The sequence below is a fragment of the Onthophagus taurus genome, chromosome 10 (assembly GCF_036711975.1).
Source record: "Onthophagus taurus isolate NC chromosome 10, IU_Otau_3.0, whole genome shotgun sequence".
NCBI classification, from domain to species: Eukaryota; Metazoa; Arthropoda; class Insecta; order Coleoptera; family Scarabaeidae; genus Onthophagus; species Onthophagus taurus.
The window spans coordinates 11,325,755-11,353,655 of NC_091975.1; the positions used below are offsets into that span (position 1 = coordinate 11,325,755).

A 27,901-nucleotide genomic window follows, 5' to 3' on the forward strand; every position below is an offset into this window, starting at 1 on the left:
CGCTGCCGTGTTTCTGATTGTTTTCGAAAGGGCGTTAAAGATAGGGAGTGGAGCTGGATTTGCCGTGTTCCGTTTAACAAAAACATTGACGGGCAGACGTGTTTACACGCGTTCGGGGGCGACGCCCACGTGTCGCAAAATTGTTTCGACACCCAGATAAATTACGGTTTATGATCAATTTTCGACGTTGCATTTCGCGCGCTATCGTCACGGTTACACCGATAACGGCAATACTCTTTAATTTCCCCGCGGTGTCTGATGGAATAACGGTCCGGTTTGTTAATTAATGCGCGGTAACGTGAAATGTGGTCGGAAAATGGGGTGATGTACCGCCTGGTTTTGTTGGTTTAACTTAAAATTTACGTCGCAAAACCCTAAAATAAATTATTTTGTTTATGAATTCAATATTTTTCAAAAATTTCATTTAAAGCTTTTCGTCCCGATACGTTGTTTTTAGGACTTTCTCGTGAATATCGTTTCCGATGGGAACGCTAAGAGGATTAACTCTATTGGTAAATGGTGATGGGAAACAAAAACCCACTTATTAAAGCTTCAATTGGAGCTTATAAAAGTTAAGTTTATTTTAAAGTTTGATTCTTTGCACAAAACATTTTCTAAAATAAACTTAAATATTTTCTAAAAGCTATCAATTCCATGATCTTTTATAAAACGAAGCACTTTGAAATAATAGAGGAAAGACTATGCTTTATATCAGTGGTGTCCACTAATTTTTGATCAGGATCGACTTTTTATATAAATGTTTTGCCAAGATCAACCAAAGGGTTTAAAGTAAGATATAGATATTTCAGATTCATGATTTTCTTGGCGATCGACGTTATATTATAAATCAGTGGTGGGATTTAGAGCTTATAAATAAAAAATAGTAATAATTGGGTTCAATCTTATTATGGATTTAGTCTTTATGGCCAATTACTAAGGTTTTATGTATAAAAAGTTTTTCCCCATCGCTTTTAGTTTTTAAGTTATGATTGAGTTAATTTTCAACAATTTTGATGTTTAATCGATTTAGAGCTTATAAATAAAAAATGGTAATAATTATGTTCAATTTTTTTATGTATCTTGTTTTTATGGCCCATTACTAAGGTTTTATGTATAAAAAGTATTTCTCCATCGCTTTTAGTTTTTGAGTTATGATTGAGTTAATTTTCAACAATTTTGATGTTTAATCGATTTAGAGCTTATAAATAAAAAATGGTAATAATTATGTTCAATTTTTTTATGTATCTTGTTTTTATGGCCCATTACTAAGGTTTTATGTATAAAAAGTATTTCCCCATCGCTTTTAGTTTTTGAGTTATGATTGAGTTAATTTTCAACAATTTTGATGTTTAATCGATTTAGAGCTTATAAATAAAAAATGGTAATAATTATGTTCAATTTTTTTATGGATCTTGCTTTTATGGCCCATTACTAAGGTTTTATGTGTAAAAAGTTTTTCCCCATCGCTTTTTGTTTTTGAGTTATGATTGAGTTAATTTTCAACAATTTTGATGTTTAATCGATTTAGAGCTTATAAATAAAAAATGGTAATAATTAGGTTTAATTTTCTTATGTATCTTGTTTTTATGGTCCATTACTAAGGTTTTATGTATAAAAAGTTTTTCCCCATCGCTTTTAGTTTTTGAGTTATGATTGAGTTAATTTTCAACAGTTTTGATGTTTAATCGATTTAGAGCTTATAAATAAGAAATGGTAATAATTGGATTCAATCTTTTTATGGATCTTGTTTTTATGGCCCATTACTAAGGTTTTATGTATAAAAAGTATTTCCCCATCGCTTTTAGTTTTTAAGTTATGATTGAGTTAATTTTCAACAATTTTGATGTTTAATCGACTTAGAGCTTATAAATAAAAAATGGTAATAATTGGGTTCAATCTTTTTATGGATCTTGTTTTTATGGCCCATTACTAAGGTTTTATGTATAAAAAGTATTTCCCCATCGCTTTTAGTTTTTGAGTTATGATTGAGTTAATTTTCAACAATTTTGATGTTTAATCGATTTAGAGCTTATAAATAAAAAATGGTAATAATTATGTTCAATTTTTTTATGGATCTTGCTTTTATGGCCCATTACTAAGGTTTTATGTGTAAAAAGTTTTTCCCCATCGCTTTTTGTTTTTGAGTTATGATTGAGTTAATTTTCAACAATTTTGATGTTTAATCGATTTAGAGCTTATAAATAAAAAATGGTAATAATTAGGTTTAATTTTCTTATGTATCTTGTTTTTATGGTCCATTACTAAGGTTTTATGTATAAAAAGTTTTTCCCCATCGCTTTTAGTTTTTGAGTTATGATTGAGTTAATTTTCAACAGTTTTGATGTTTAATCGATTTAGAGCTTATAAATAAGAAATGGTAATAATTGGATTCAATCTTTTTATGGATCTTGTTTTTATGGCCCATTACTAAGGTTTTATGTATAAAAAGTATTTCCCCATCGCTTTTAGTTTTTAAGTTATGATTGAGTTAATTTTCAACAATTTTGATGTTTAATCGACTTAGAGCTTATAAATAAAAAATGGTAATAATTGGGTTCAATCTTTTTATGGATCTTGTTTTTATGGCCCATTACTAAGGTTTTATGTATAAAAAGTATTTCCCCTTCGCTTTTAATTTTTGAGTTATGATTGAGTTAATTTTCGAAAATCAACAATTTTGATGTTTAATCGGTTTAGAGCTTATAAATAAAAAATGGTAATAATTGGGTTCAATCTTTTTATGGATCTAGTCTTTATGGTCCATTACTAAGGTTTTATGTATAAAAAATATTTCCCCATCGCTTTTATTTTATGAGTTATGATTGAGTTAATTTTCGAAAATCAACAATTTTGATGTTTACTCAATTTAGAACTTATAAATAAAAAATGGTAATAATTGGGTTCAATCTTGTTATGGATCTAGTCTTTATGGCCTATTACCAAGTTTTATGCATAAAAAGTATTTCCCCATCGCTTTTAGTTTTTGAGTTATGATTGAGTTAATTTTCAACAATTTTGATGTTTAATCGATTTAGAGGTTATAAATAAAAAATAGTAATAATTGGGTTCAATTTTTTTATGGATCTAGTCTTTATGGTCCATTACTAAGGTTTTATGTATAAAAAGTATTTCCCCTTCGCTTTTAGTTTTTGAGTTATGATTGAGTTAATTTTCAACAGTTTTGATGTTTAATCGATTTAGAGCTTATAAATAAGAAATGGTAATAATTGGATTCAATCTTTTTATGGATCTTGTTTTTATGGCCCATTACTAAGGTTTTATGTATAAAAAGTATTTCCCCATCGCTTTTAGTTTTTGAGTTATGATTGAGTTAATTTTCAACAATTTTGATGTTTAATCCATTTAGAGCTTATAAATAAAAAATGGTAATAATTGGATTCAATCTTTTTATGTATCTTGTTTTTATGGCCCATTACTAAGGTTTTATGTATAAAAAGTATTTCCCCATCGCTTTTAGTTTTTGAGTTATGATTGAGTTAATTTCCGAAAATCAACAATTTTTATGTTTACTTAATTTAGAGCTTATAAATAAAAAATAGTAATAATTGAGTTCATTCTTGTTATGGATTTAGTCTTTATGGTCCATTACTAAGGTTTTATGCATAAAAAATATTTCCCCATCGCTTTTATTTTATGAGTTATGATTGAGTTAATTTTCGAAAATCAACAATTTTGATGTTTAATCGATTTAGAGCTTATAAATAAAAAATAGTAGTAATTGGGTTCAATCTTTTTATGGATCTAGTCTTTATGGTCTATTACCAAGGTTTTATGCATAAAAAGTTTTTCCCCATCGCTTTTAGTTTTTGAGTTATGATTGAGTTAATTTTCGAAAGTCAACAATTTTGATTTTAATCGATTTAGAGCTTATAAATAAAAAATGGTAATAATTGGGTTCAATCTTGTTATGCATCTAGTCTTTATCGCCCATTACCAAGGTTTTATGTATAAAAAGTTTTTCTCCATCGCTTTTAGTTTTTGAGTTATGATCGAGTTAATTTTCGAAAATCAACAGTTTTGACATTTAATCGATTTAGAACAGTGGTGTCCACTAATTTTTGATCAAAATCGATTTTTTAAATAAATGTCTTGCCAAGATCAACCGTAGGGTTTAAAGTAACCTTCCTTTATTTTCTGTTCTGAGGCCCAGATATAGATATTTCCGATTCATGATTTTCTTGGCGATCGACTCAAAACTGCTTTATATTGTTGTGTAATAATATGAAATGTAAATGTAAATAATATGAGAAGTCAATATAAGATTGTAAATAATAAAAATTGTTACGTTATTGCACGAATTCCACAACAAGAGAAATTGTATCCTCGTTTCGATGTTGATTTGAAGAAAGCGAAGCTCAAGAAGCGGCAGGAAGGAGAAGCAAAGATCACGAGATAACAGCGACCGGAAAGAGAAACGAACCTCAAAAGGCAAAGATAGAAATAGAAGACAAAGAAGCAAGACCAATAATATCTCATCGAGGATTATTTGAACCAACTTTGCCATTCGGACTTCAATTCGCTCCATTTTCTTTTCAAAGATTAATGGATACAATTCTGGAAGGTTATAACGAATTTGCCGTACCTTATTTAGATGATATAGCAATACATTCAATGACATGGATTGAAACATTTGCAACTTGTGTTTACAACTATGCATAACAATAAAGGCAAAGAAATGTGAGTGGGGAAAAGCTCAAGTTGTTTATGTGGGACATAAAATAGGACAAGGTTATATCTGAAGCAAAAAGATATTAGAATCTTTTTAGGGGTAACTAGATATTACATACCAAATTATGCAGAAATTGTTAATCCTTTAACAAATGCTTTAGGAAAAGGAGCCAAAAAGTTTAATGGGATGAACAGAAGGGGAACGCATTTAATAATTTAAAACAAGAGTTAACTAGTAGTTAATAATATCTAGGTTTGTTGATTCGCCTCAAATACGTTCTTAAAATCAACACAACCTAATTAAGTTAAATAAATTTTATTATAAAAGCCATAATCCGTATTTGCAAGTCTTTAGCTTGCGTAGGATTTAACTTAACCATTATTACAACGGCGAATCGATTGCAGTATCGTGTAAAGGGGGCTCAAGTGGGTCCGCGAACATGCATGTACACAAATATACGCGTACACAGCATTGCATAAAGCTTCCACCAGACCTAAATAAGATTTATCGCGGCGCATTCGTGTGCATTCACGGTTCAACCCCCCACACTGTAGTCTTTGCGTACAGATATATTTTAAAACGCGAAACCCATGGAGAGAGAGAGCTTTTGTGCGCTTGTAGGGTACCATTGTGAATAGAATTTTTCAGGTCGCGTTCGACCGATTCCCTTTCGTACATTTGTTTCCAAATTGCTTTTCGAAAGTCTTTAAACTCTTTTATTCATTCAAAACGTGGAGGAAGAACCAAGACGGAGATGCGACGTCCTCCTCCTCTCCGAGTTGTTATCGATTCGAAGTGTGTTTTCTAATGGACCTTGCTAAATGATGACCTTGTCATCAAGCGAGTTTTATGACAAAAATTGCTCCTTAATGAGACATTTCTCTAGAAAGATACATTTTATAATTTCAAGATAAATTCTTATTTTTGTAAAAGTAAAATTTGATTTTTTTATTTTATGAGTTATGATTGAGTTAATTTTCGAAAATCAACAATTTTGATGTTTAATCGATTTAGAGCTTATAAATAAAAAATGGTAATAATTGGGTTCAATCTTGTTATGGATCTAGTCTTTATGGCCCATTACTAAAGTTTTATGTATAAAAAGTATTTCTCCATCGCTTTTAATTTTTGAGTTATGATTCAGTTAATTTTCGAAAATCAACAATTTTGATGTTTAATCGGTTTAGAGCTTATAAATAGTAAATGGTAATAATTGGGTTCAATCTTTTTATGGATCGAGTCTTTATGGTCCATTACTAAGGTTTTATGTATAAAAAGTATTTCCCCTTCGCTTTTAGGTTTTGAGTTATGATTGAGATAATTTTTGAAAATCAACAATTTTGATGTTTAATCCATTTAGAGCTCATAAATAAAAAATGGTAATAATTGGGTTCAATCTTTTTATGGATCTAGTCTTTATGGTCCATTACTAAGGTTTTATGTATAAAAAGTATTTCCCCTTCGCTTTTAGGTTTTGAGTTATGATTGATATAATTTTCGAAAATCAACAATTTTGATGTTTAATCGATTTAGAGCTTATAAATAAAAAATGGTAATAATTGGGTCCAATCTTTTTATGGATCTAGTCTTTCTGGTCCATTACTAAGGTTTTATGTATAAAAAGTATTTCCCCTTCGCTTTTAGGTTTTGAGTTATGATTGATATAGTTTTCGAAAATCAACAATTTTGATGTTTAATCGGTTTAGAACTTATAAATAAAAAATGGTAATAATTGGGTTCAATCTTTTCATGGATGTAGTCTTTATGATCCATTACTAAGGTTTTATGTATAAAAAATATTTCCCCATCGCTTTTAGTTTTTGAGTTATGATTGAGTTAATTTTCTAAAATCAACAATTTTGATGTTTAATCGATTTAGAGCTTATAAATAAAAAATGGTAATAATTGGGTTCAATCTTTTTATGGATCTAGTCTTTATGGTCCATTGCTAAGGTTTTATGTATAAAAAGTATTTCCCCATCGCTTTTAATTTTTGAGTTATGATTAAGTTAATTTTCGAAAATCAACAATTTTGATGCTTACTCAATTTAGAAGTTATAAATAAAAAAAGGTAATAATTGGTTTCAATCTTTTTATGGATCTAGTCTTTATGGTCCATTACTAAGGTTTTATGTATAAAAAATATTTCCCCATCGTTTTTATTTTATGAGTTATGATTGAGTTAATTTTCAACAATTTTGATGTTTAATCGATTTAGAGCTTATAAATAAAAAATGGTAATAATTGGGTTCAATCTTGTTATGTATTTAGTCTTTATGGCCCATTACTAAGGTTTTATGTATAAAAAGTATTTCCCCATCGCTTTTATTTTATGAGTTATGATTGAGTTAATTTTCGAAAATCAACAATTTTGATGTTTAATAATTTAGAGCTTATAAATAAAAAATGGTAACAATTGATTTCAATCTTGTTATGGATCTAGTCTTTATGGTCCATTACTAAGGTTTTATGTATAAAAAGTATTTCCCCTTCGCTTTTAGGTTTTGAGTTATGATTGATATAATTTTCGAAAATCAACAATTTTGATGTTTAATCGGTTTAGAACTTATAAATAAAAAATGGTAATAATTGGGTTCAATCTTTTTATGGATGTAGTCTTTATGATTCATTACTAAGGTTTTATGAATAAAAAATATTTCCCTATCGCTTTTAGTTTTTGAGTTATGATTAAGTTAATTTTCAACAATTTTGATGTTTAATCGATTTAGAGCTTATAAATAAAAAATGGTAATAATTGAGTTTAATCTTGTTATGGATCTAGTCTGTATGGCCCATTACTAAGGTTTTATGTATAAAAAGTTTTTCCCCATCGCTTTTAGTTTTTGAGTTATGATTGAGTTAATTTTCAAAAATCAATAATTTTGATGTTTAATCAGTTTAGAGCTTATAAATAAAAAGTGGTAATAATTGGGTTCAATCTTTTTATGGATCTAGTCTTTATGGTCCATTACTAAGGTTTTATGTATAAAAAGTATTTCCCCATCGCTTTTATTTTATGAGTTATGATTGAGTTAATTTTCTAAAATCAACAATTTTGATGTTTAATCCATTTAGAGCTTATAAATAAAAAATGGTAATAATTGGGTTCAATCTTTTTATGGATCTAGTCTTTATGGGCCATTACTAAGGTTTTATGTATAAAAAGTACTTCCCCTTCGCTTTTAGGTTTTGAATTATGATTGAGTTAATTTTCGAAAATCAACAATTTTGATGTTTAATCGATTTAGAGCTTATAAATAAAAAAGGGTAATAATTGGGTTCAATCTTGTTATGGATATAGTCTTTATGGTCCATTACTAAGGTTTTATGTATAGAAAATATTTCCCCATTGTTTTTATTTTATGAGTTATGATTGAGTTAATTTTCTAAAATCAACAATTTTGATGTTTAATCGGTTTAGAACATATAAATAAAAAATGGTAATAATTGAGTTCAATCTTGTTATGGATCTAATCTTTATGGGTCATTACTAAGGTTTTATGTATAAAAAGTATTTCCCCATCGCTTTTATTTTATGAGTTATGATTGATTTAATTTTCGAAAATCAACAATTTTGATTTTAATCAATTTAGAGCTTGTAAATAAAAAATGGTAACAATTGGGTTCAATCTTGTTATGGATCTAGTCTTTATGGTCCATTACTAAGGTTTTATGTATAAAAAATATTTCCTCATCGCTTTTATTTTAGGAGTTATGATTGAGTTAATTTTCGAAAATCAACAATTTTGATGTTTACTCAATTTAGAACTTATAAATAAAAAATGGTAATAATTGGGTTCAATCTTTTTATGGATCTAGTCTTTATGGTCCATTACTAAGCTTTTATGTATAAAAAGTATTTCCCCATCGCTTTTAGTTTTTGAGTTATGATTGAGCTAATTTTCGAAAATCAACAATTTTGATGTTTAATCCATTTAGAGCTTATAAATAAAAAATGGTAACAATTGGGTTCAATCTTTTTATGGATCTAATCTTTATGGGCCATTCCTAAGGTTTTATGTATAAAAAATATTTCCCCATCGTTTTTATTTTATGAGTTATGATTGAGTTAATTTTCTAAAATCAGCAATTTTGATGTTTAATCCATTTAGAGCTTATAAATAAAGAATGGTAATAATTGGGTTCAATCTTTTTATGGATGTAGTCTTTATGATCCATTACTAAGGTTTTATGTATAAAAAATATTTCCCCATCGTTTTTATTTTATGAGTTATGATTGAGTTAATTTTCTAAAATCAACAATTTTGATGTTTAATCGATTTAGAGCTTATAAATAAAAAATGGTAATAATTGGGTTCAATCTTTTTATGGATCTAGTCTTTATGGTCCATTACTAAGGTTTTATGTATAAAAAGTATTTCCCCATCGTTTTTATTTTATGAGTTATGATTGAGTTAATTTTCGAAAATCAACAATTTTGATGTTTAATCGATTTAGAGCTTATAAATAAAAAATGGTAATAATTGAGTTCAATCTTGTTATGGATCTAATCTTTATGGATCATTACTAAGGTTTTATGTATAAAAAGTATTTCCCCATCGCTTTTATTTTATGAGTTATGATTGAGTTAATTTTCAAAAATCAACAATTTTGATGTTTAATCGATTTAGAGCTTATAAATAAAAAATGGTAATAATTGAGTTCAATCTTGTTATGGATCTAATCTTTATGGGTCATTACTAAGGTTTTATGTATAAAAAGTATTTCCCCATCGCTTTTATTTTATGAGTTATGATTGAGTTAATTTTCAAAAATCAACAATTTTGATGTTTACTCAATTTAGAACTTATAAATAAAAAATGGTAATAATTGGGTTCAATCTTTTTATGGATCTAGTCTTTATGGTCCATTACTAAGGTTTTATGTATAAAAAGTATTTCCCCATCGTTTTTATTTTATGAGTTATGATTGAGTTAATTTTCGAAAATCAACAATTTTGATGTGTAATCGATTTAGAGCTTATAAATAAAAAATGGTAATAATTGAGTTCAATCTTGTTATGGATCTAATCTTTATGGGTCATTACTAAGGTTTTATGTATAAAAAGTATTTCCCCATCGCTTTTATTTTATGAGTTATGATTGAGTTAATTTTCAAAAATCAACAATTTTGATGTTTACTCAATTTAGAACTTATAAATAAAAAATGGTAATAATTGGGTTCAATCTTTTTATGGATCTAGTCTTTATGGTCCATTACTAAGGTTTTATGTATAAAAAGTATTTCCCCATCGTTTTTATTTTATGAGTTATGATTGAGTTAATTTTCGAAAATCAACAATTTTGATGTGTAATCGATTTAGAGCTTATAAATAAAAAATGGTAATAATTGAGTTCAATCTTGTTATGGATCTAATCTTTATGGGTCATTACTAAGGTTTTATGTATAAAAAGTATTTCCCCATCGCTTTTATTTTATGAGTTATGATTGAGTTAATTTTCAAAAATCAACAATTTTGATGTTTACTCAATTTAGAACTTATAAATAAAAAATGGTAATAATTGGGTTCAATCTTTTTATGGATCTAGTCTTTATGGTCCATTACTAAGGTTTTATGTATAAAAAGTATTTCCCCATCGTTTTTATTTTATGAGTTATGATTGAGTTAATTTTCGAAAATCAACAATTTTGATGTTTAATCGATTTAGAGCTTATAAATAAAAAATGGTAATAATTGAGTTCAATCTTGTTATGGATCTAGTCTTTATGGCCCATTACTAAGGTTTTATGTATGAAACGTATTTCCCTATCGTTTTTATTTTATGAGTTATGATTGAGTTAATTTTCTAAAATCAACAATTTTGATGTTTAATCGATTTAGAGCTTATAAATAAAAAATGGTAATAATTGGGTTCAATCTTTTTATGGATCTAGTCTTTATCACCCATTACTAAGGTTTTATGTATAAAAAGTATTTCCCCATCGTTTTTATTTTATGAGTTATGATTGAGTTAATTTTCGAAAATCAACAATTTTGATGTTTAATCGATTTAGAGCTTATAAATAAAAAATGGTAATAATTGAGTTCAATCTTGTTATGGATCTAGTCTTTATGGCCCATTACTAAGATTTTATGTATAAAAAATATTTCCCCATCGTTTTTAGTTTATGAGTTATGATTGAGTTAATTTTCGAAAATCAACAATTTTGATGTTTAATCGATTTATAGCTTATAAATAAAAAATGGTAATAATTGGGTTCAATCTTTTTATGGATCTAGTCTTTATGGTCCATTACTAAGGTTTTATGTATAAAAAGTATTTCCCCTTCGCTTTTAGGTTTTGAATTATGATTGAGTTAATTTTCGAAAATCAACAATTTTGATGTTTACTCAATTTAGAACTTATAAATAAAAAATGGTAATAATTGGGTTCAATCTTGTTATGGATCTAGTCTTTATGGTCCATTACTAAGGTTTTATGTATAAAAAGTATTTCTCCATCGCTTTTAATTTTTGAGTTATGATTAAGTTAATTTTCGAAAATCAACAATTTTGATGCTTACTCAATTTAGAACTTATAAATAAAAAATGGTAATAATTGGGTTCAATCTTTTTATGGATTTAGTCTTTATGGCCCATTACTACGGTTTTATGTATAAAAAATATTTTCCCATCGCTTTTAGTTTTTGAGTTATGATTGAGTTAATTTTCGAAAATCAACAATTTTGGTTTTAATCGATTTAGAGCTTATAAATAAAAAATGGTAATAATTGGGTTCAATTTTGTTATGGATTTAGTCTTTATGGTCCATTACTAAGGTTTTATGTACAAAAAGTATTTCCCCATCGCTTTTAGTTTTTGAGTTATGATTGAGTTAATTTTCGAAGATCAACAATTTTGATGTTTAATCCATTTAGAGCTTATAAATAAAAAATGGTAATAATTGGGTTCAATCTTTTTATGGATTTAGTCTTTATGGCCCATTACTACGGTTTTATGTATAAAAAATATTTTCCTATCGCTTTTAGTTTTTGAGTTATGATTGAGTTAATTTTCAACAATTTTGATGTTTAATCGATTTAAAGCTAATAAATAAAAAATGGTAATAATTGGGTTCAATCTTGTTATGGATCTAGTCTTTATGGGCCATTACTAAGGTTTTATGTATAAAAAGTATTTCCCCATCGCTTTTAATTTTTGAGTTATGATTGAGTTAATTTTCGAAAATCAACAATTTTGATGCTTACTCAATTTAGAACTTATAAATAAAAAATGGTAATAATTGGGTTCAATCTTATTATGGATCTAGTCTTTATGGTCCATTACTAAGGTTTTATGTATAAAAAGTATTTCCCCATCGCTTTTATTTTATGAGTTATGATTGAGTTAATTTTCGAAAATCAACAACGTCCTCCTCTTCGCCAAGTTGTTATCGATTCGAAGTGTGTTTTCTAATGGACCTTGCTAAATGATCACCTTGTCATCAAGCGAGTTTTATGACAAAAATTGCTCCTTAATGAGACGTTTCTCAGAAAGATACATTTTATAATTTCAAGATAAATTCTTATTTTTGTAAAAGTAAAATTTGATTTGCAACAGGAAGATGGTGAATTACTGCAGGAAACTGTGGTAGAAATTGTGGCGGATGCTGGATTTACCACAGCGGTTTGCATCGGAAATAACCAATAGCAAAAGCCAGTCGACGACGTGACATTCAACATTCAACAGATGATTACAAATTATCGTCTCGACGCCGCGAACAAACTACTCTCTATTTCTCTTTCGCTCCATCGAAATTATTAGAGGAGATCGAAAGAAAAAGAAATAAAAGAGTTATGGTGGAGTTCGTCAAGAACAAGGTAAACTCTTTAGTTTACGATCCGTGAAATTCCTGCAGCGACACTCGAGTAACACCCTCGGTTTCCTTTTTATTTGAATAAGATTACCGAGCGCGAATGGAAAAATAATAATAAAGAAAAAAAGTTGCCTCGGGAACCGGGGGCTTATTCTTGCATTTTTAAAACGACCCCTTTTTCTTTTCCTTCTGTATTTATAAACGACGTCGTTACAAATGTTCCTAAAACACTTCCGACCTTACTCCCATTTCCATTTCGTTTCTTTTTTACACTCAATTTACATTTTTTGACCTTACAACATTTTGGAATACAAAAATTTTTAATTACTTAATCATTTTCGGTGTTCAAGTTTTAATTTTATCCATTAACTACTTAAAACGTTATGTGAAAGTTATGTCTTGTATGTAAATGTATAGTTCCTGAATGCTTAACTAGAGGAAAGTCGTCATATATCACACGTTATTTCCGGAAAAGCCACATTAGAGTCTACATAAACCTAATTCTAATCTTGTCTTTATAACTTTAAATTAATTTTTCTCTATGTCAGAATACTTCTATTAATTATTAATATTTATTTTCTAATATACTTTGAATTGATAAGTATATGTGCCAAAATTGCTTTTTTATTTGAAAAATCCTCACTTCTTTTTTTGTGAAGTTCTTAGCCAAAATAAATTCTTCCCCAACTGGTTACATTTTAGTGTGGCAACGCTGAGTTTATGGAATTTTATCACAGAACACTGATCACAGGTGTTTCTGTAAGTCGTGGCATAAATTTAATCACTAAATCGATTTTTGTAAAAATTTTTGAAGAAACTTTTACATAAACTTTAAGTCTAACCAGTTTCGGCCATCTTCAGAGACTCTACAAATAGATTAACATCTCTCATCTTATCCATATTACAAACAAGTTTCTTAATATTTCGTTTTGTTTTGTTAAAAAAGTTCACATATCAAAGTCGAAATCAGATTATTAGTTACTAATTTAAAAATTAAAGATTAAAAAGTTGTAAAATGAAATTAAGAACGAAGTGTTACAAGTTTCAAATCGACAATTTTTTTAAATCAACGTGAAATGACCCAAAAAAAACTAACGCTAGATTAACTTCAGGTATAATATGTTTGTAATCTTCATTAAAAATCCTTTAAAATGAGTACAAACACGACATATTTATCTTCAATATTAATGAAGTTATGGTCAACTTCCGGTTAAGAATGTCAATTTTGACATATTTGTAATGGCCGTGAAAAATCCTTTAAAATGAGTCCAAACATGATACGTTTAATTGCAATATTACTCGAAATTTAAGCAACTTCCGGTTTGAAATGTCAATGTCATTTTGACATATTCTTAATTTTTATAAAATGTCTTAAAATATATCACAAAAACAAAAATACAATAAAAAAAAATTAAAAATTAAGGTTGGTATTAATATTTAAAAATGAAATTGCTATCTTGATTGTTGCTAACTTCGGGTTTAACGTTTTTTTATTCAAACTTTTTGGTTTTTTGAGATAAATGCGTCATGTTTGGACTCATTTTAAAGGTTTTTTAATAAAGAATACATCATGAAAGAACACCATGAAGTTGTCCATTTGTCTATTATACGATAACTAACTTCAGATTTCAAATGTCAACCTCAATTTTGACATATTTGTAATCTTCATTAAAAATCCTTTAAAACGAGTACAAACACGACATATTTATCTCCAGTATTAATGAAGTTATGGTCAACTTCCGGTTAGAAATGTCAACGTCAATTTTGACATATTTGTAATTGTCGTGAAAAATCCTTTAAAATAAGCCGAAACATGATAGGTTTAACTCCAATATTAGTCGAGATATAAGCAACTTCCGGTTTAAAATGTCAATGTCATTTTGATAAATTCTTAATTTTTATAAAATGTCTTAAAATTTATGACAAAGACAAAAATACAATAAAAAAAATAAAAAATTAAGGTTGGTATTAATATTTAAAAATTAAATTGCTATCTTTATTGTTGCTAACTTCGGGTTTAACGCTTTTATTCTAACTTTTTTGTTTTTTGAGATGAGTGCGTCATGTTTGGACTCATTTTAAAGGTTTTTTAATAAAGAATACATCATGAAAGAACACCATGAAGTTGTCCATTTGTCTATTATACGATAACTAACTTCAGATTTCAAATGTCAACCTCAATTTTGACATATTTGTAATCTTCATTAAAAATCCTTTAAAACGAGTACAAACACGACATATTTATCTCCAGTATTAATGAAGTTATGGTCAACTTCCGGTTAGAAATGTCAACGTCAATTTTGACATATTTGTAATTGTCGTGAAAAATCCTTTAAAATAAGCCGAAACATGATAGGTTTAACTCCAATATTAGTCGAGATATAAGCAACTTCCGGTTTAAAATGTCAATGTCATTTTGATAAATTCTTAATTTTTATAAAATGTCTTAAAATTTATGACAAAGACAAAAATACAATAAAAAAAATAAAAAATTAAGGTTGGTATTAATATTTAAAAATTAAATTGCTATCTTTATTGTTGCTAACTTCGGGTTTAACGCTTTTATTCTAACTTTTTTGTTTTTTGAGATGAGTGCGTCATGTTTGGACTCATTTTAAAGGTTTTTTAATGAAAATGACAAATATGCCAAAATTGACGTTGACGTTTTAAACCGGAAGTGATTGTATTTCCATTAATATTAATGTTAGATATGTCGACTTTGGACTCTTTTTAAAGGATTTTTTATGAAGTTGACAAATATGTCAAAATTAAAACTTGAAAGTTCGAACTTTTTGGTTTTTTGATATAAATGCGTCATGTTTGGACTCATTTTAAAGGTTTTTTAATAAAGAATGCATCATGAAAGAACAGCATGAAGTTGTTCATTTGTCTATTATAAGATAACTAACTTCAGATTTAAAATGTCAACCTCAATTTTGACATATTTGTAATCTTCATTAAAAATCCTTTAAAATGAGTACAAACACGACATATTTATCTTCAATATTAACGAAGTTATGGTCAACTTCCGGTTAAGAATGTCAATTTTGACATATTTGTAATGGCCGTGAAAAATCCTTTAAAATGAGTCGAAAACTTACTCGAAATATAGCAACTTCCGGTTTGAAATGTCAATGTCATTTTGACATATTCTTAATTTTTATAAAATGTTTTAATATTTGTCGCAAAAACAAAAATGTAATACAAAAAAAATAAAAAATTAAGGTTGGTATTAATATTTAAAAATTAAATTGCTATCTTTATTGTTGCTAACTTCGGGTTTAACGCTTTTTATTCTAACTTTTTTGTTTTTTGAGATAAGTGCGTCATCTTTGGACTCATTTTAAAGGTTTTTTTAATCAAAATGACAAATATGCCAAAATTGACGTTGACGTTTCAAACCGGAAGTGATTGTATTTCCATTAATATTAATGTTAGATATGTCGAGTGTGGACTCATTTTAAAGGATTTTTTATGAAGTTGACAAACATGTCAAAATTAAAAGTTGAAAGTTCGAACTTTTTGGTTTTTTGATATAAATGCGTCATGTTTGGACTCATTTTAAAGGTTTTTTAATAAAGAATGCATCATGAAACAACACCATGAAGTTGTTCATTTGTCTATTATAAGATAACTAACTTCAGATTTAAAACGTCAACCTCAATTTTGACATATTTGTAATCTTCATTAAAAATCCTTTAAAATGAGTACAAACACGACATATTTATCTTCAATATTAATGAAGTTATGGTCAACTTCCGGTTAAGAATGTCAATTTTGACATATTTGTAATGGCCGTGAAAAATCCTTTAAAATGAGTCAAAAAATTACTCGAAATATAGCAACTTCCTGTTTGAAATCTCAATGTCATTTTGACATATTCTTAATTTTTATAAAATGTCTTAATATTTGTCACAAAAACAAAAATACAATAAAAAAAATTAAAAATTAAGGTTGGTATTAATATTTAGAAATTAAGTTGCTAACTTCGGGTTTAACATTTTTTATTCTAACTTTTTTGTTTTTTGAGATAAGTGCGTCATGTTTGGACTCATTTTAAAGGTGTTTTAATGAATATGACAAATATGTCAAAATTGACGTTGACGTTTCAAACCGGAAGTGATTGTATTTCCATTAATATTAATGTTAGATATGTCGAGTTTGGACTCATTTTAAAGGATTTTTTATGAAGTTGACAAATATGTCAAAATTAAAAGTTGAAAGTTCGAACTTTTTGGTTTTTTGATATAAATGCGTCATGTTTGGACTCATTTTAAAGGGTTTTTAATAAAGAATACATCATGAAAGAACACCATGAAGTTGTCCATTTGTCTATTATACGATAACTAACTTCAGATTTAAAACGTCAACCTCAATTTTGACATATTTGTAATCTTCATTAAAAATCCTTTAAAATGAGTACAAACACGACATATTTATCTTCAATGTTAATGAAGTTATGGTCAACTTCCGGTTAAGAATGTCAATTTTGACATATTTGTAATGGCCGTGAAAAATCCTTTAAAATGAGTCGAAAACTTACTCGAAATATAGCAACTTCCGGTTTAAAATGTCAATGTCATTTTGACATATTCTTAATTTTTATAAAATGTTTTAATATTTGTCGCAAAAACAAAAATGTAATACAAAAAAAATAAAAAATTAAGGTTGGTATTAATATTTAAAAATTAAATTGCTATCTTTATTGTTGCTAACTTCGGGTTTAACGTTTTTTATTCAAACTTTTTTACTTTTTGAGATAAGTGCATCATGTTTGGACTCATTTTAAAGGTTTTTTAATAAAGAATACATCATCATGAAAGAACAGCATGAAGTTGTCCATTTGTCTATTATATGATAACTAAGATTTAAAACGTCAACCTCAATTTTGACATATTTGTAATCTTCATTAAAAATCCTTTAAAATAAGTACAAATACGACATATTTATCTTCAATATTAATGAAGTTATGGTCAACTTCCGGTTAGAAATGTCAACGTCAATTTTGACACATTTGTAATTGTCGTGAAAAATCCTTTAAAAGAAACCCAAACATGATACGTTTAATTGCAATATTACTCGAAATATAAGCAGCTTACGGTTTGAAATGTCAATATGATTTTGACATATTCTTAATTTTTATGAAATGTCTTAATATTTGTCACAAAAACAAAAATATAATAAACAATTAAGGTTGGTATTAATATTTAAAAATTAAATTAGGGTTTAATGTTTTTTATTCTAACTTTTTTGTTTTTTGAGATAAGTGCGTCATGTTTGGACTCATTTTAAAGGTTTTTTAATGAAGATGACAAATATGTCAAAATTGACGTTGACGTTTCAAACCGGAAGTGATTGTATTTCCGTTAATATTAAAGTTAAATATGTCGAGTTTGGACTCATTTTAAAGGATTTTTTAAGAAGTTGATAAATATGTCAAAAGTTAAGTCAAAAGTATTAGTTCTAGTTTTAGTTCAATAAAAATACACAACATAGTAATATATGTATGTATTGCTAACTAGCGCTACCTACCACTGCTACTAGAATTTACACTAGACCGAGAACTAGAAACATTCGGATTTAGTCCCACGTCTCTCAATACGGCTAAACCCGAATGATTCTAGTTCTAAGTCTTGTGTTAGTTCTAGTTATAGTGTTAGTGTAAAACTAGAACTAACACTAGACCTAGAACTAGATAGTTTTGGGGTTAGCCGTGCGTCTTCAGATGCTCCGGATACCGATTTTTTTTAACACTCTTCTAATTTTGACATTTTTGAAAAATTCTCCACATTGATGCATCTGGTAGCAAAAATGTTACGGACCATTGTGTTAAGGGTACAATTTGCCACAACTTTTGCACCATAAGTTTTTCTGAATCATGCTCCGGATACCGATTTTTTTTAACACTCTTCTAATTTTAACATTTTTGAAAAATTCTCCACATTGATGCATCTGGGAGCAAAAATGTTATCGACCATTGTGTTAAGGGTACAATTTGCCACAACTTTTGCATCATAAGTTTTTCTGAATCATGCTCCGAATACAGATTTTTTTTAACACTATTCTAATTTTAACATTTTTGAAAAATTCTCCACATTGATGCATCTGGGAGCAAAAATGTTATCGACCATTGTGTTAAGGGTACAATTTGCCACAACTTTTGCACTATAAGTTTTTCTGTATCATGTTCCGGATACCGATTCTTTTTAACACTCTTCTAATTTCCACATTTTTGAAAAATTCTCCATATTGATGCATCTGGTAGCAAAAATGTTACAGACCATTGTGTTAAGGGTACAATTTTTACAGTATAAGTTTTTCTGCATCATGCTCTGGATACCGATTTTTTTTTAAACTCTTCTAATTTTCACATTTTTGAAAAATTCTCCACATTGATGCATCTGGGAGCAAAAATGTTATCGACCATTGTGTTAAGGGTACAATTTGCCACAACTTTTGCAGTACAAGTTTTTCTATATCATGCTCCAGATACCGATTTTTTTTAACAATCTTCTAATTTCCACATTTTTTAACAATTCTCCACATTGATGCATCTGGGAGCAAAAATGTTCCAGACCATTGTGTTAAGGGTACAATTTGCTACAACTTTTGGAGTATAAGTTTTTCTGTATCATGCTCCGGATACAGATTTTTTTTTAACACTATTCTAATTTTAACATTTTTGAAAAATTCTCCACATTGATGCATCTGCGAGCAAAAATGTTTCAGACCATTGTGTTAAGGGTACAATTTGCTACAAATTTTGCAGTACAAGTTTTTCTATATCATGCTCCAGATACCGATTTTTTTTAACAATCTTCTAATTTCCACATTTTTGAAAAATTCTCCATATTGATGCATCTGGTAGCAAAAATGTTACAGACCATTGTGTTAAGGGTACAATTTGCTACAACTTTTGCAGTATAAGTTTTTCTGTATCATGCTCCGGATACAGATTTTCTTTTAACACTATTCTAATTTTAACATTTTTGAAAAATTCTCCACATTGATGCATCTGGGAGCAAAAATGTTATCGACCATTGTGTTAAGGGTACAATTTGCCACAACTTTTGCACCATAAGTTTTTCTGAATCATGCTCCGGATAACGATTTTTTAACACTCTTCTAATTTTAACATTTTTGAAAAATTCTCCACATTGATGCATTTGGGAGCAAAAATGTTCTTGACCATTGTGTTAAGGGTACAATTTGCCACAACTTTTGCATCATAAGTTTTTCTGAATCATGCTCCGAATACAGATTTTTTTTAACACTATTCTAATTTTAACATTTTTGAAAAATTCTCCACATTGATGCATCTGGGAGCAAAAATGTTATCGACCATTGTGTTAAGGGTACAATTTGCCACAACTTTTGCACCATAAGTTTTTCTGAATCATGCTCTGGATACCGATTTTTTTGAATAATTTTGTAATTTTCACATTTTTGAAAAATTCTCCACATTGATGCATCTCTTGAAAAATTACTATTAAAAAGACTAAAACCTGTCATAGAAGAAAAAGCCCTAATACCAACACATCAATTTGGGTTTCGGAATAAACATGCAACAATAGACCAAGTGCATAGAATAACGAATACTATCGAAATAGCAATGGATGAAAATAAAGACTGCTCCGCCATATTTTTGGATGTTATTTCGACAAAATTTGGTTAGATGGTTTAAATTACAAACTAGACCAAATACTACCATCAACGTATAGTCAACTATTAAAATTATATCTTTCTGATCGATATTTTAGAGTAAAATACGAAAACGCTTATTCACCAATACATGAAATACGAGCCGGAGTTCCTCAAGGAAGTGTGCTTGGCCCAACATTGTACTTACTCTACACATTCGACCTTCCTCAGGTACCAGAAACTTTAACAGCTACATTCGCAGACGACACAGCGATCTCGGCTGTTGCAGAAAATGAAGTAGTTGCAGCATATAAGTTACAATTGGCATTAAATTCAATAGAAAACTGGACCAAACGATGGCTAATAAAACTAAATACAAATAAATCGACATATATAAACTTTACTTACAAGAAAGTAAACTATATCCCAGTACATAAATGGCAATGCAATTCGCAAAATATCTTGGTATGACGCTGGATGCCAAACTCAAATGGAAAGCTCACGTCAAAAAAAAAACGTGAGGAACTTGATATCAAATTTAGACACTTATATTGGCTTATTGGCAGAAAACCAACGCTATCACTAAGAAACAAGTTGTTAATATACAAGCAAGTATTAAAACCAAAATGGACATACGGAATCCAAATGTGGGGTTGTATCTGCAAGACAAATGCAAGTCTGATTCAAAGATTCCAGAACAAAGTACTAAGGTGTATAGTGGTATATAAGAAACACCGACCTCCATCGCGACTTGAAAGTAGCATCGGTGTCATCAGAAATTGCATCATTCGCATGTAAACATGAGAAGAGAATGCACAATCATCCCAACATCAAGGCCATCCAGCTTCTCGACAACGAGGATGTCCTGCGTCGCCCTAGTCTATTTACTAGGTGTTATACAATTGTGCTATGCACAATACAGAAAAAAAAATTGGTGCATCTGGGAGTAAAAATGTTCCAGACCATTGTGTTAAGGTCAAGCTGAAGACGCACGGCTAAACCCGAATATTTCTAGTTCTAGGTCTAGTGTTAGTGCAATAAAAATATGTAACATACTAATATTTTATGCTAACTAGTCTGTTCTTAAATGGATAAGATGACAGATATTAATCTATTTGTAGAGTCTCTGAAAATGGCAAAGAGCTGAAACTAGTTAGACTTAAATTCTATATAAAATAAAATATCTAAGTCAGTTCTTAGACGTATAATGCAAATCGGGCTTGAAATCGTATATCATTATTGGCGCTCTGCAGGTTTTTCGGCATTTTGCCTTTTTTCTAAGATAAGTTACACCTTTACCTACCAGAAAGCATGAAAATCTCTAAAAACGATAAAATGTCGCTTAGTCAAGTGATGTATAACCCGGTCCAATTAGTATTTGCTCACTCTGAAAAGAAAAAGATGTATGTTGAATGTGATTCTTCTTTTGTTAGTCTACTTTTTATCTTTCAAGTCACTTTCTACTATAACAATTATCAGAATTTAGAAAAGCACATAGAAGTAGCTAAGAAAACATTACGTCCTGTAAAATATGATTTAGGTGACATCTTAAGATGCAACATTGTTGAAACTAAAACCACATCCTAAAAAGTTGTCTAACTATCATTTTTGTTGTTCCGGTAACAATTTCGACTAAAGAATTACTTTCTACAAATATCGTATTGTTTCTAGAAAAGTATAGACCAGCTATATTGACTTCTTAAAGAGTTAATGAAATCATACTTATTATTATTAAATTATAGTAAAAAATCATGTCAAAATATCTTTCCTCTGGCATGTTATAACTGGAGACGTCTAACATTATGTAACATTTGTAATTTTACATTTTGATTAAGCAAACCTGAACTTTCAGTAAAACTAATCTAAAATATTATGTTTCACTTTAAAACTCCCCTCAAAAAGATGATAGAAACTATGTTACCACCTTTAGCGGTCATTCCTCTGGCTCGCAAGAAGTACGTAAATAATATGATGATAGATGGCGGTATGTCTTCGCACGCAACCAGATATGGTTTTCCTAACCTAGTTCTTGCAGAGTGTCACTAAGCAAATGTTGTCGAACTAAAATAATGAGTGTTCTTTTTAACGTTTTGTTCCCAAATTATTAATGTCCCTCATTTAAATACGAAATAATGAGTTTCCTTTCCGTGGACCAATTTGTAGCTTAGGATTCATTCAATTTCCTAAACTAAAAACTAATAAAAGAAGAAGTCATCATTCCTCTGGATTACTGAGATCCAGAGGACTGATGACAGGCACAGAAGAATGACCGGTTCTAGAGATGTTTGAATTTTTGCAGATAAGAATGCTATTATCACGAGAAGAAAAACTAAAGCGCAAAAGAGAAGCTGAGAAGAGAAGATATGAAAGATTGAAAAGTGATCCTGTAGGAAGGGAAAAGCTAAAGATGAAAGAGAAATATCAGTATTTACGGAAAAAGGAAAATAAAGTATGGCTGCACTACACATCAGTGAAATGAGTAAACGGGATCAGCGAATGAAAAGAAAACAATGGCGTATAAGTTCTGCAAAATACCGAGAAAAACAAAAGTTTCTTCTGGAAAACGAAGAGCTGCAAAAAACAGCAAAGAGAAGTGAAAGTGAGCTGCAAGAAAAGTGAAGAAAATAAAGCAAAGATGTAAAAGAGTAACTGAGATTATGAGGGATACATCACAAACTGCGGCCGTCAGAAAACGACTTTTGTTTGGTGAAGTGATTCGTGATCAACTTAAAGATAATTACAAAAGACTTAGGTCCATTACTACCATCTTTTAGTTAAATTTATCTTATAGATAAACCCATCTACTAGCCAATCAGAGCTTAAAAAAATAAGTTAGAGAATGCCAAGAATCTGATTTAAATGGTAGGTTGTGCCCAGAAAAGAAAGACTATTGTTAAAAAAGTAGACTAACTAAACAGAAAAGGTATCTCAATGATACCTTGCTAAATTTACATAGGACGTTTCAGGCTCGTCATCCAGACATTAATGTTAGTTACTCATTTTGGTGTAGATATCGCCAAAAGTGTCTGCGAGAGATACTTGCGGTTGTACCGTATGCTTCAATATTCTATTGTTAATTCAGTTTCTAACTCGACTCAATGTCATTACGGAAAAGAACTTGAATGAGGTCATTTTGTGCTTTTGTTGTAACGAAAAATTTGAAAAATGTTATTTACGGGAATTGCGATTTCTATGCAAATATCATTCCGTGAATACAACCGGGAACGCAGTTACTACTTCAAATGGATGGCAGAAAAATGCACGTATGTTGACAAGACATCACAAAAAGAAAAGCAGGTTAGAAAGAAATCAAAGAAGAAAGTTAAATGCCAGGTTTCTGATATTATAGCTGGTTTTAAACAAAGTATTATACCATTTCTGAAGCACAAAGGCAGATCCTTACATCAGTACAAACAACTCAAAGAACTTAAAAAGAATCTTCACATGGATTTTAGTGAAAACTACAACATGAAATGTGCAGAAGAGATACAAGCATTCTACTTCGGAGGATCAAGAAAACAGATATCTCTACATACTGTTGTTGTATATACCAAACAAGATGAGGTACAGCAACAATGCTTTTGCACTTTATCAGAATCGCTTCTACATAATATCCCGGCCATTTAGGCGCATTTAGACCCAATAATAAAGTATGATAAGGTTATTGGGTGTAGCGATCGGTATAAGAAAAAAAAGAGAACTAAATTTTTCTTTGCTATATTTCGAAACAAATTGTTTCTTCTACAGGCAAAAAACTGTGAACAAATGTATCAAAATTAACACTCAAACTATGAATGGCTTACATAAAAAGGAAGAAACTTATAGGTTAGTTGATAAGCGGCACAATTGCGGAACATTTCAACGGTCCACCAAAAAACATAGCATCAAAACCCAAAAAGGGTGACTCGAATTAATAAATTACAATTAGGAAACTTAAAATACAAACTAAAATAGCTGACGTTACAAAAGTAAAAATCTTATGATGACTGAACATGGCGAAGAAACCAGTTCTTAAATAGTATATTAAAAAACAAGTTTCGTAAGACACGCTTGAAATGCACGAATTCAAGTTGAAAAACGAGTGGCGAAGCCACGAGTTTTTTAATGAATGAGTGCTTTAAGTCTTATGAAACGTGTTTTTTATGCTATTTTTTGTAATTCGCGTTTTTATACTTTTTTTTAACAAAAATAAAGTACATTTTGGCAATGTAGGGAAATAGGTATGTAGCAGTTGGTAACACCGGAACACTGTACACCTCCCAAAATAAGAGAAATTGCTCAGAGTCAATGTCCTCATCATTGTGGACCTTGTATTCGATGCTAAGAACGTGTTTAAACATCCATAGACAAAAATTGTCACATTGACAACTAGAAAAATTAATAACCCAATGTCACCAACTTGAACTGGTTCCATAAAATGTTACTAAAATCTCATTACAGCATCGGATGCTGTAAGGACTCTCATTACAGCACCCGTTTGAGTACTGTTATAGCTTCCATTACCGTAGCGAATTACAAAAAATATATTTTTATTCTTAGAGACTGCGCGATAGACAAAATCACAACGATACAGTCGAAGAACATATTTTAAATTTTAATTTTCTTAATTAAAAAATTAATGAATCACTAACGTTGGTGTTGTCACTTAATACTTTTTCCCTTCTCCCCTTTTCCCAATGAAATAAATACGAGTAAAAACTACTTAAATTATTTCTATCTGTTTTATCTGTTTGTCTCTACTGGACACCAGAAATCAAACTTTACTGAGAAAAGTCAACAGCTTTTCTAATAAATTAGCTATAAACACGTTGAATTTAGAAATCAGAATCACTATTGTTAATTTGGATAAGTTGAGAGATGATATTAATCTATTGACTAAAACTATTCAGAAATCATTACCTTTCAATGTTTTCACTTGCTTTATAGATGATATAAAGTTTTATTATAACCGGGAATTTAATAGGGTGAAGAGGGTTAATTTAAAGAAGTTTCAATATAATAATAAATAAATAATTTCGATATAAGTTGTACTTGGCTTGAAAACCACCTTTTAAAGAAAACTAAATCCTTTCTGAAAAGAAATACTAATTTAATAATTATCAATGCTGATAAAGGAGCAAAAATTGTAATTTTGGATAAGGATGTGTATTTAAATGAAGCCAACGAAATGATTCAAGACCAAACCACCTATGCAAAAATAACTAAATATCCTGTAGACACCATACAAAGAAAGTTAAATAATTTAATTAAAAAACTTTATGATGAAAAATCCATAAATGAACATGAACACAAACTTATACAGGGGTGTCCCGCAACGATTGTACAATACTGCATCAGCATATTCTATGATCGAAAATAAACGTAACCCACAGCCATTCCACGGAGAGACATTACACAAGGCCGGTGGAATTAGAAGAAGCAGTTTTGAGAAGAGTTGATGAAAAGGCCTCAACCAGCATTAGAAAAAATTCTGCACAAGAAACATAAACAAAACAACCGCATTTTAAGGGAGCAGTTGCTTTATCCTTATCATTACAACACCGTTCAAGCTCTAACAGAAAATGATGGCGAAAAAAGAGAGATTTTTTGTAGGTGAGCCATATAGGAAGAGGTAGTAAACGTCGACTTTCCCATAAACATTGTATTTACAGAAGAAGTAACATTTACTTAAAGCGGAATTTTTAATATTCATAATGCGCATGTTTGGAATGATGAAAATCCCCATGCAATACTAGAAACTCATCATCAGTAGCGATTCAGTGTTGATGTATGAGCTCGAATTATAGGTGATCAGTTATTAGGTCAATTTTTTCTTCCAAAGAGATTGACAGCCGATGCTTACATACATTTTTTACAAAATGACCTTACAGAGGCATTTGATGAATTACCTCAACAAATTCTAGAAGATTGCTACTTTATGCACGATTATGCACGCGCTACTCGAGCATACTTAAATAACAGATTTGGCAATAAGTGGATTGGCCGAGGAGGGCCACCTCGTTCACCAGATTTAAATCCGTTAGATTTTTGGTTTTCGGGATATTTAAAATAAATAGTTTATTCTGAAGACGTTCAAATTGTGCAGGATTTGAAAAATAAAATTAGTAATGCATTTGACACAGTAAAACAAATAATGACATGAATCTTTTCCAATTTTTTAAATATTCGTTGTTTTTATGCTAGTTGAACGATTTTCTTCGACAGTCTTTGTTACTTGTTTTGTTAAATTATTAATGAACTGTATTAATGATGATGCAGTCTTGTACAATCGTTGCGGGACACCCTGTATGTACCAAACATTCAGTCTTATGTAAAGCATACTTCCTTCCTAAGGTCCATAAACCCAATACTCCATTAAGACCCATTATATCATCTTGTGATTCAACCGTGTATAACCTGTCAAAGTTCTTATCTGACATGCTAACCACTGCCTTAAGTAATGCTACATCTTACAATGTAAAAGACACCTTCGATTTTGTCAGTCAAATAAAAGGCTGTCACATCCCTAAGAACTTTGTTGTCATTTCACTTGACGTAATAAGTCTTTTTACGGATTTGGTCCTTAATATTGTGAAAGACAAGTGGAATTTAATTGATGATCATTGCAGTTTTAATTTGGAAACCTTTTGTATACTTTTAAAGTTTGTTTTTGACAATACTTACTTTTCGTTTCAAGATCAGATTTATGTTCAGAAGTTTGGTACTCCTATGGGTTCTCCCATCTTGGCGCTGATGGTAATGGATTTTGTTTTGGATAGTGTGATTTCCCAGTGATCGTGTTGACTACGTTCTTAATTTTTTCAACTCATTTAACCCTTACATCCAGTTCACTGTGGAAACTGAAACTGATAGCTGGGTCCCTTTTCTCGATTGTTGAGTCATACGTGAAAACAATTCTGTAATTTGTGATTGGTACACCAAACACATTTCTCCTCACATTCATTTAACCATAAAATTAATACCTTACGTGGTATGAAGAAAAGAATACTAAGAATTTGTGATGACAGGTTTCAATACAACGCACTGTTAAAGCTAAACAGGATTTTTATTGGCAACAGTTTTCCTAAGCACTTAGTTAACAAGATTTTTTTTCTCTTTTTCCAATAACATCTCTCAACCAACTGTTAACAGTATTTTTGATATACCACCTACCAGAGAATCTAAATTTAGTACAATTATGAAAATCCCAAAGATGTCTGATAAAATTAAAAAAATAATTGGACTGTATCTACCACCTGATAGAAAAATAGTTGATTACCACCCTTACAGGATAGGTTGTTGTTATAGTAGCATCAAAGATAAAGATCTCGTGATGTACAAATCTAATGTCATCTATCGTGTTAATTGTAATGAGTGTAATGGTTGTTACATTGGTGTCACCCGTCAATGGCTAAAAAACAGGATTAGTTCACATAGGAGTGATTTTAAAACGAAAAAAACTCACTGTGCTTTGGCCAGTCATATGATAAACTGTAACCATACTTTTGATTTTGATAGTGTGTCGATAGTTGATGGTGATCCTAATTATTAATTTTATTTCCTAGCAATCGAGTTGACAAAATTGCACCCAAAAGTAAAAAAATTTACTTGGAACTATTTAGAAACTGGCCACGGAAAGGGATAGGAGGAGTTGATGGCTATGTTGAATAACCTGTGCCAAAACATTCAGAACATTACTTACTATCAGATTGATGCAGACAAAATTGATGAAATGTCCCAAAAACTTAAGAATGTTTTGCTACAAACTTTTAGA

General features: G+C 29.5%; 1 protein-coding gene across 4 annotated transcripts in view; it reads right to left on the reverse strand.

Annotated features, from left to right (window-relative positions):
- Positions 1 to 27,901, reverse strand: part of LOC111417059 (muscarinic acetylcholine receptor) — a 126,634-nt gene that overhangs the window by 93,557 nt on the left and 5,176 nt on the right. The window lies entirely within an intron of this gene.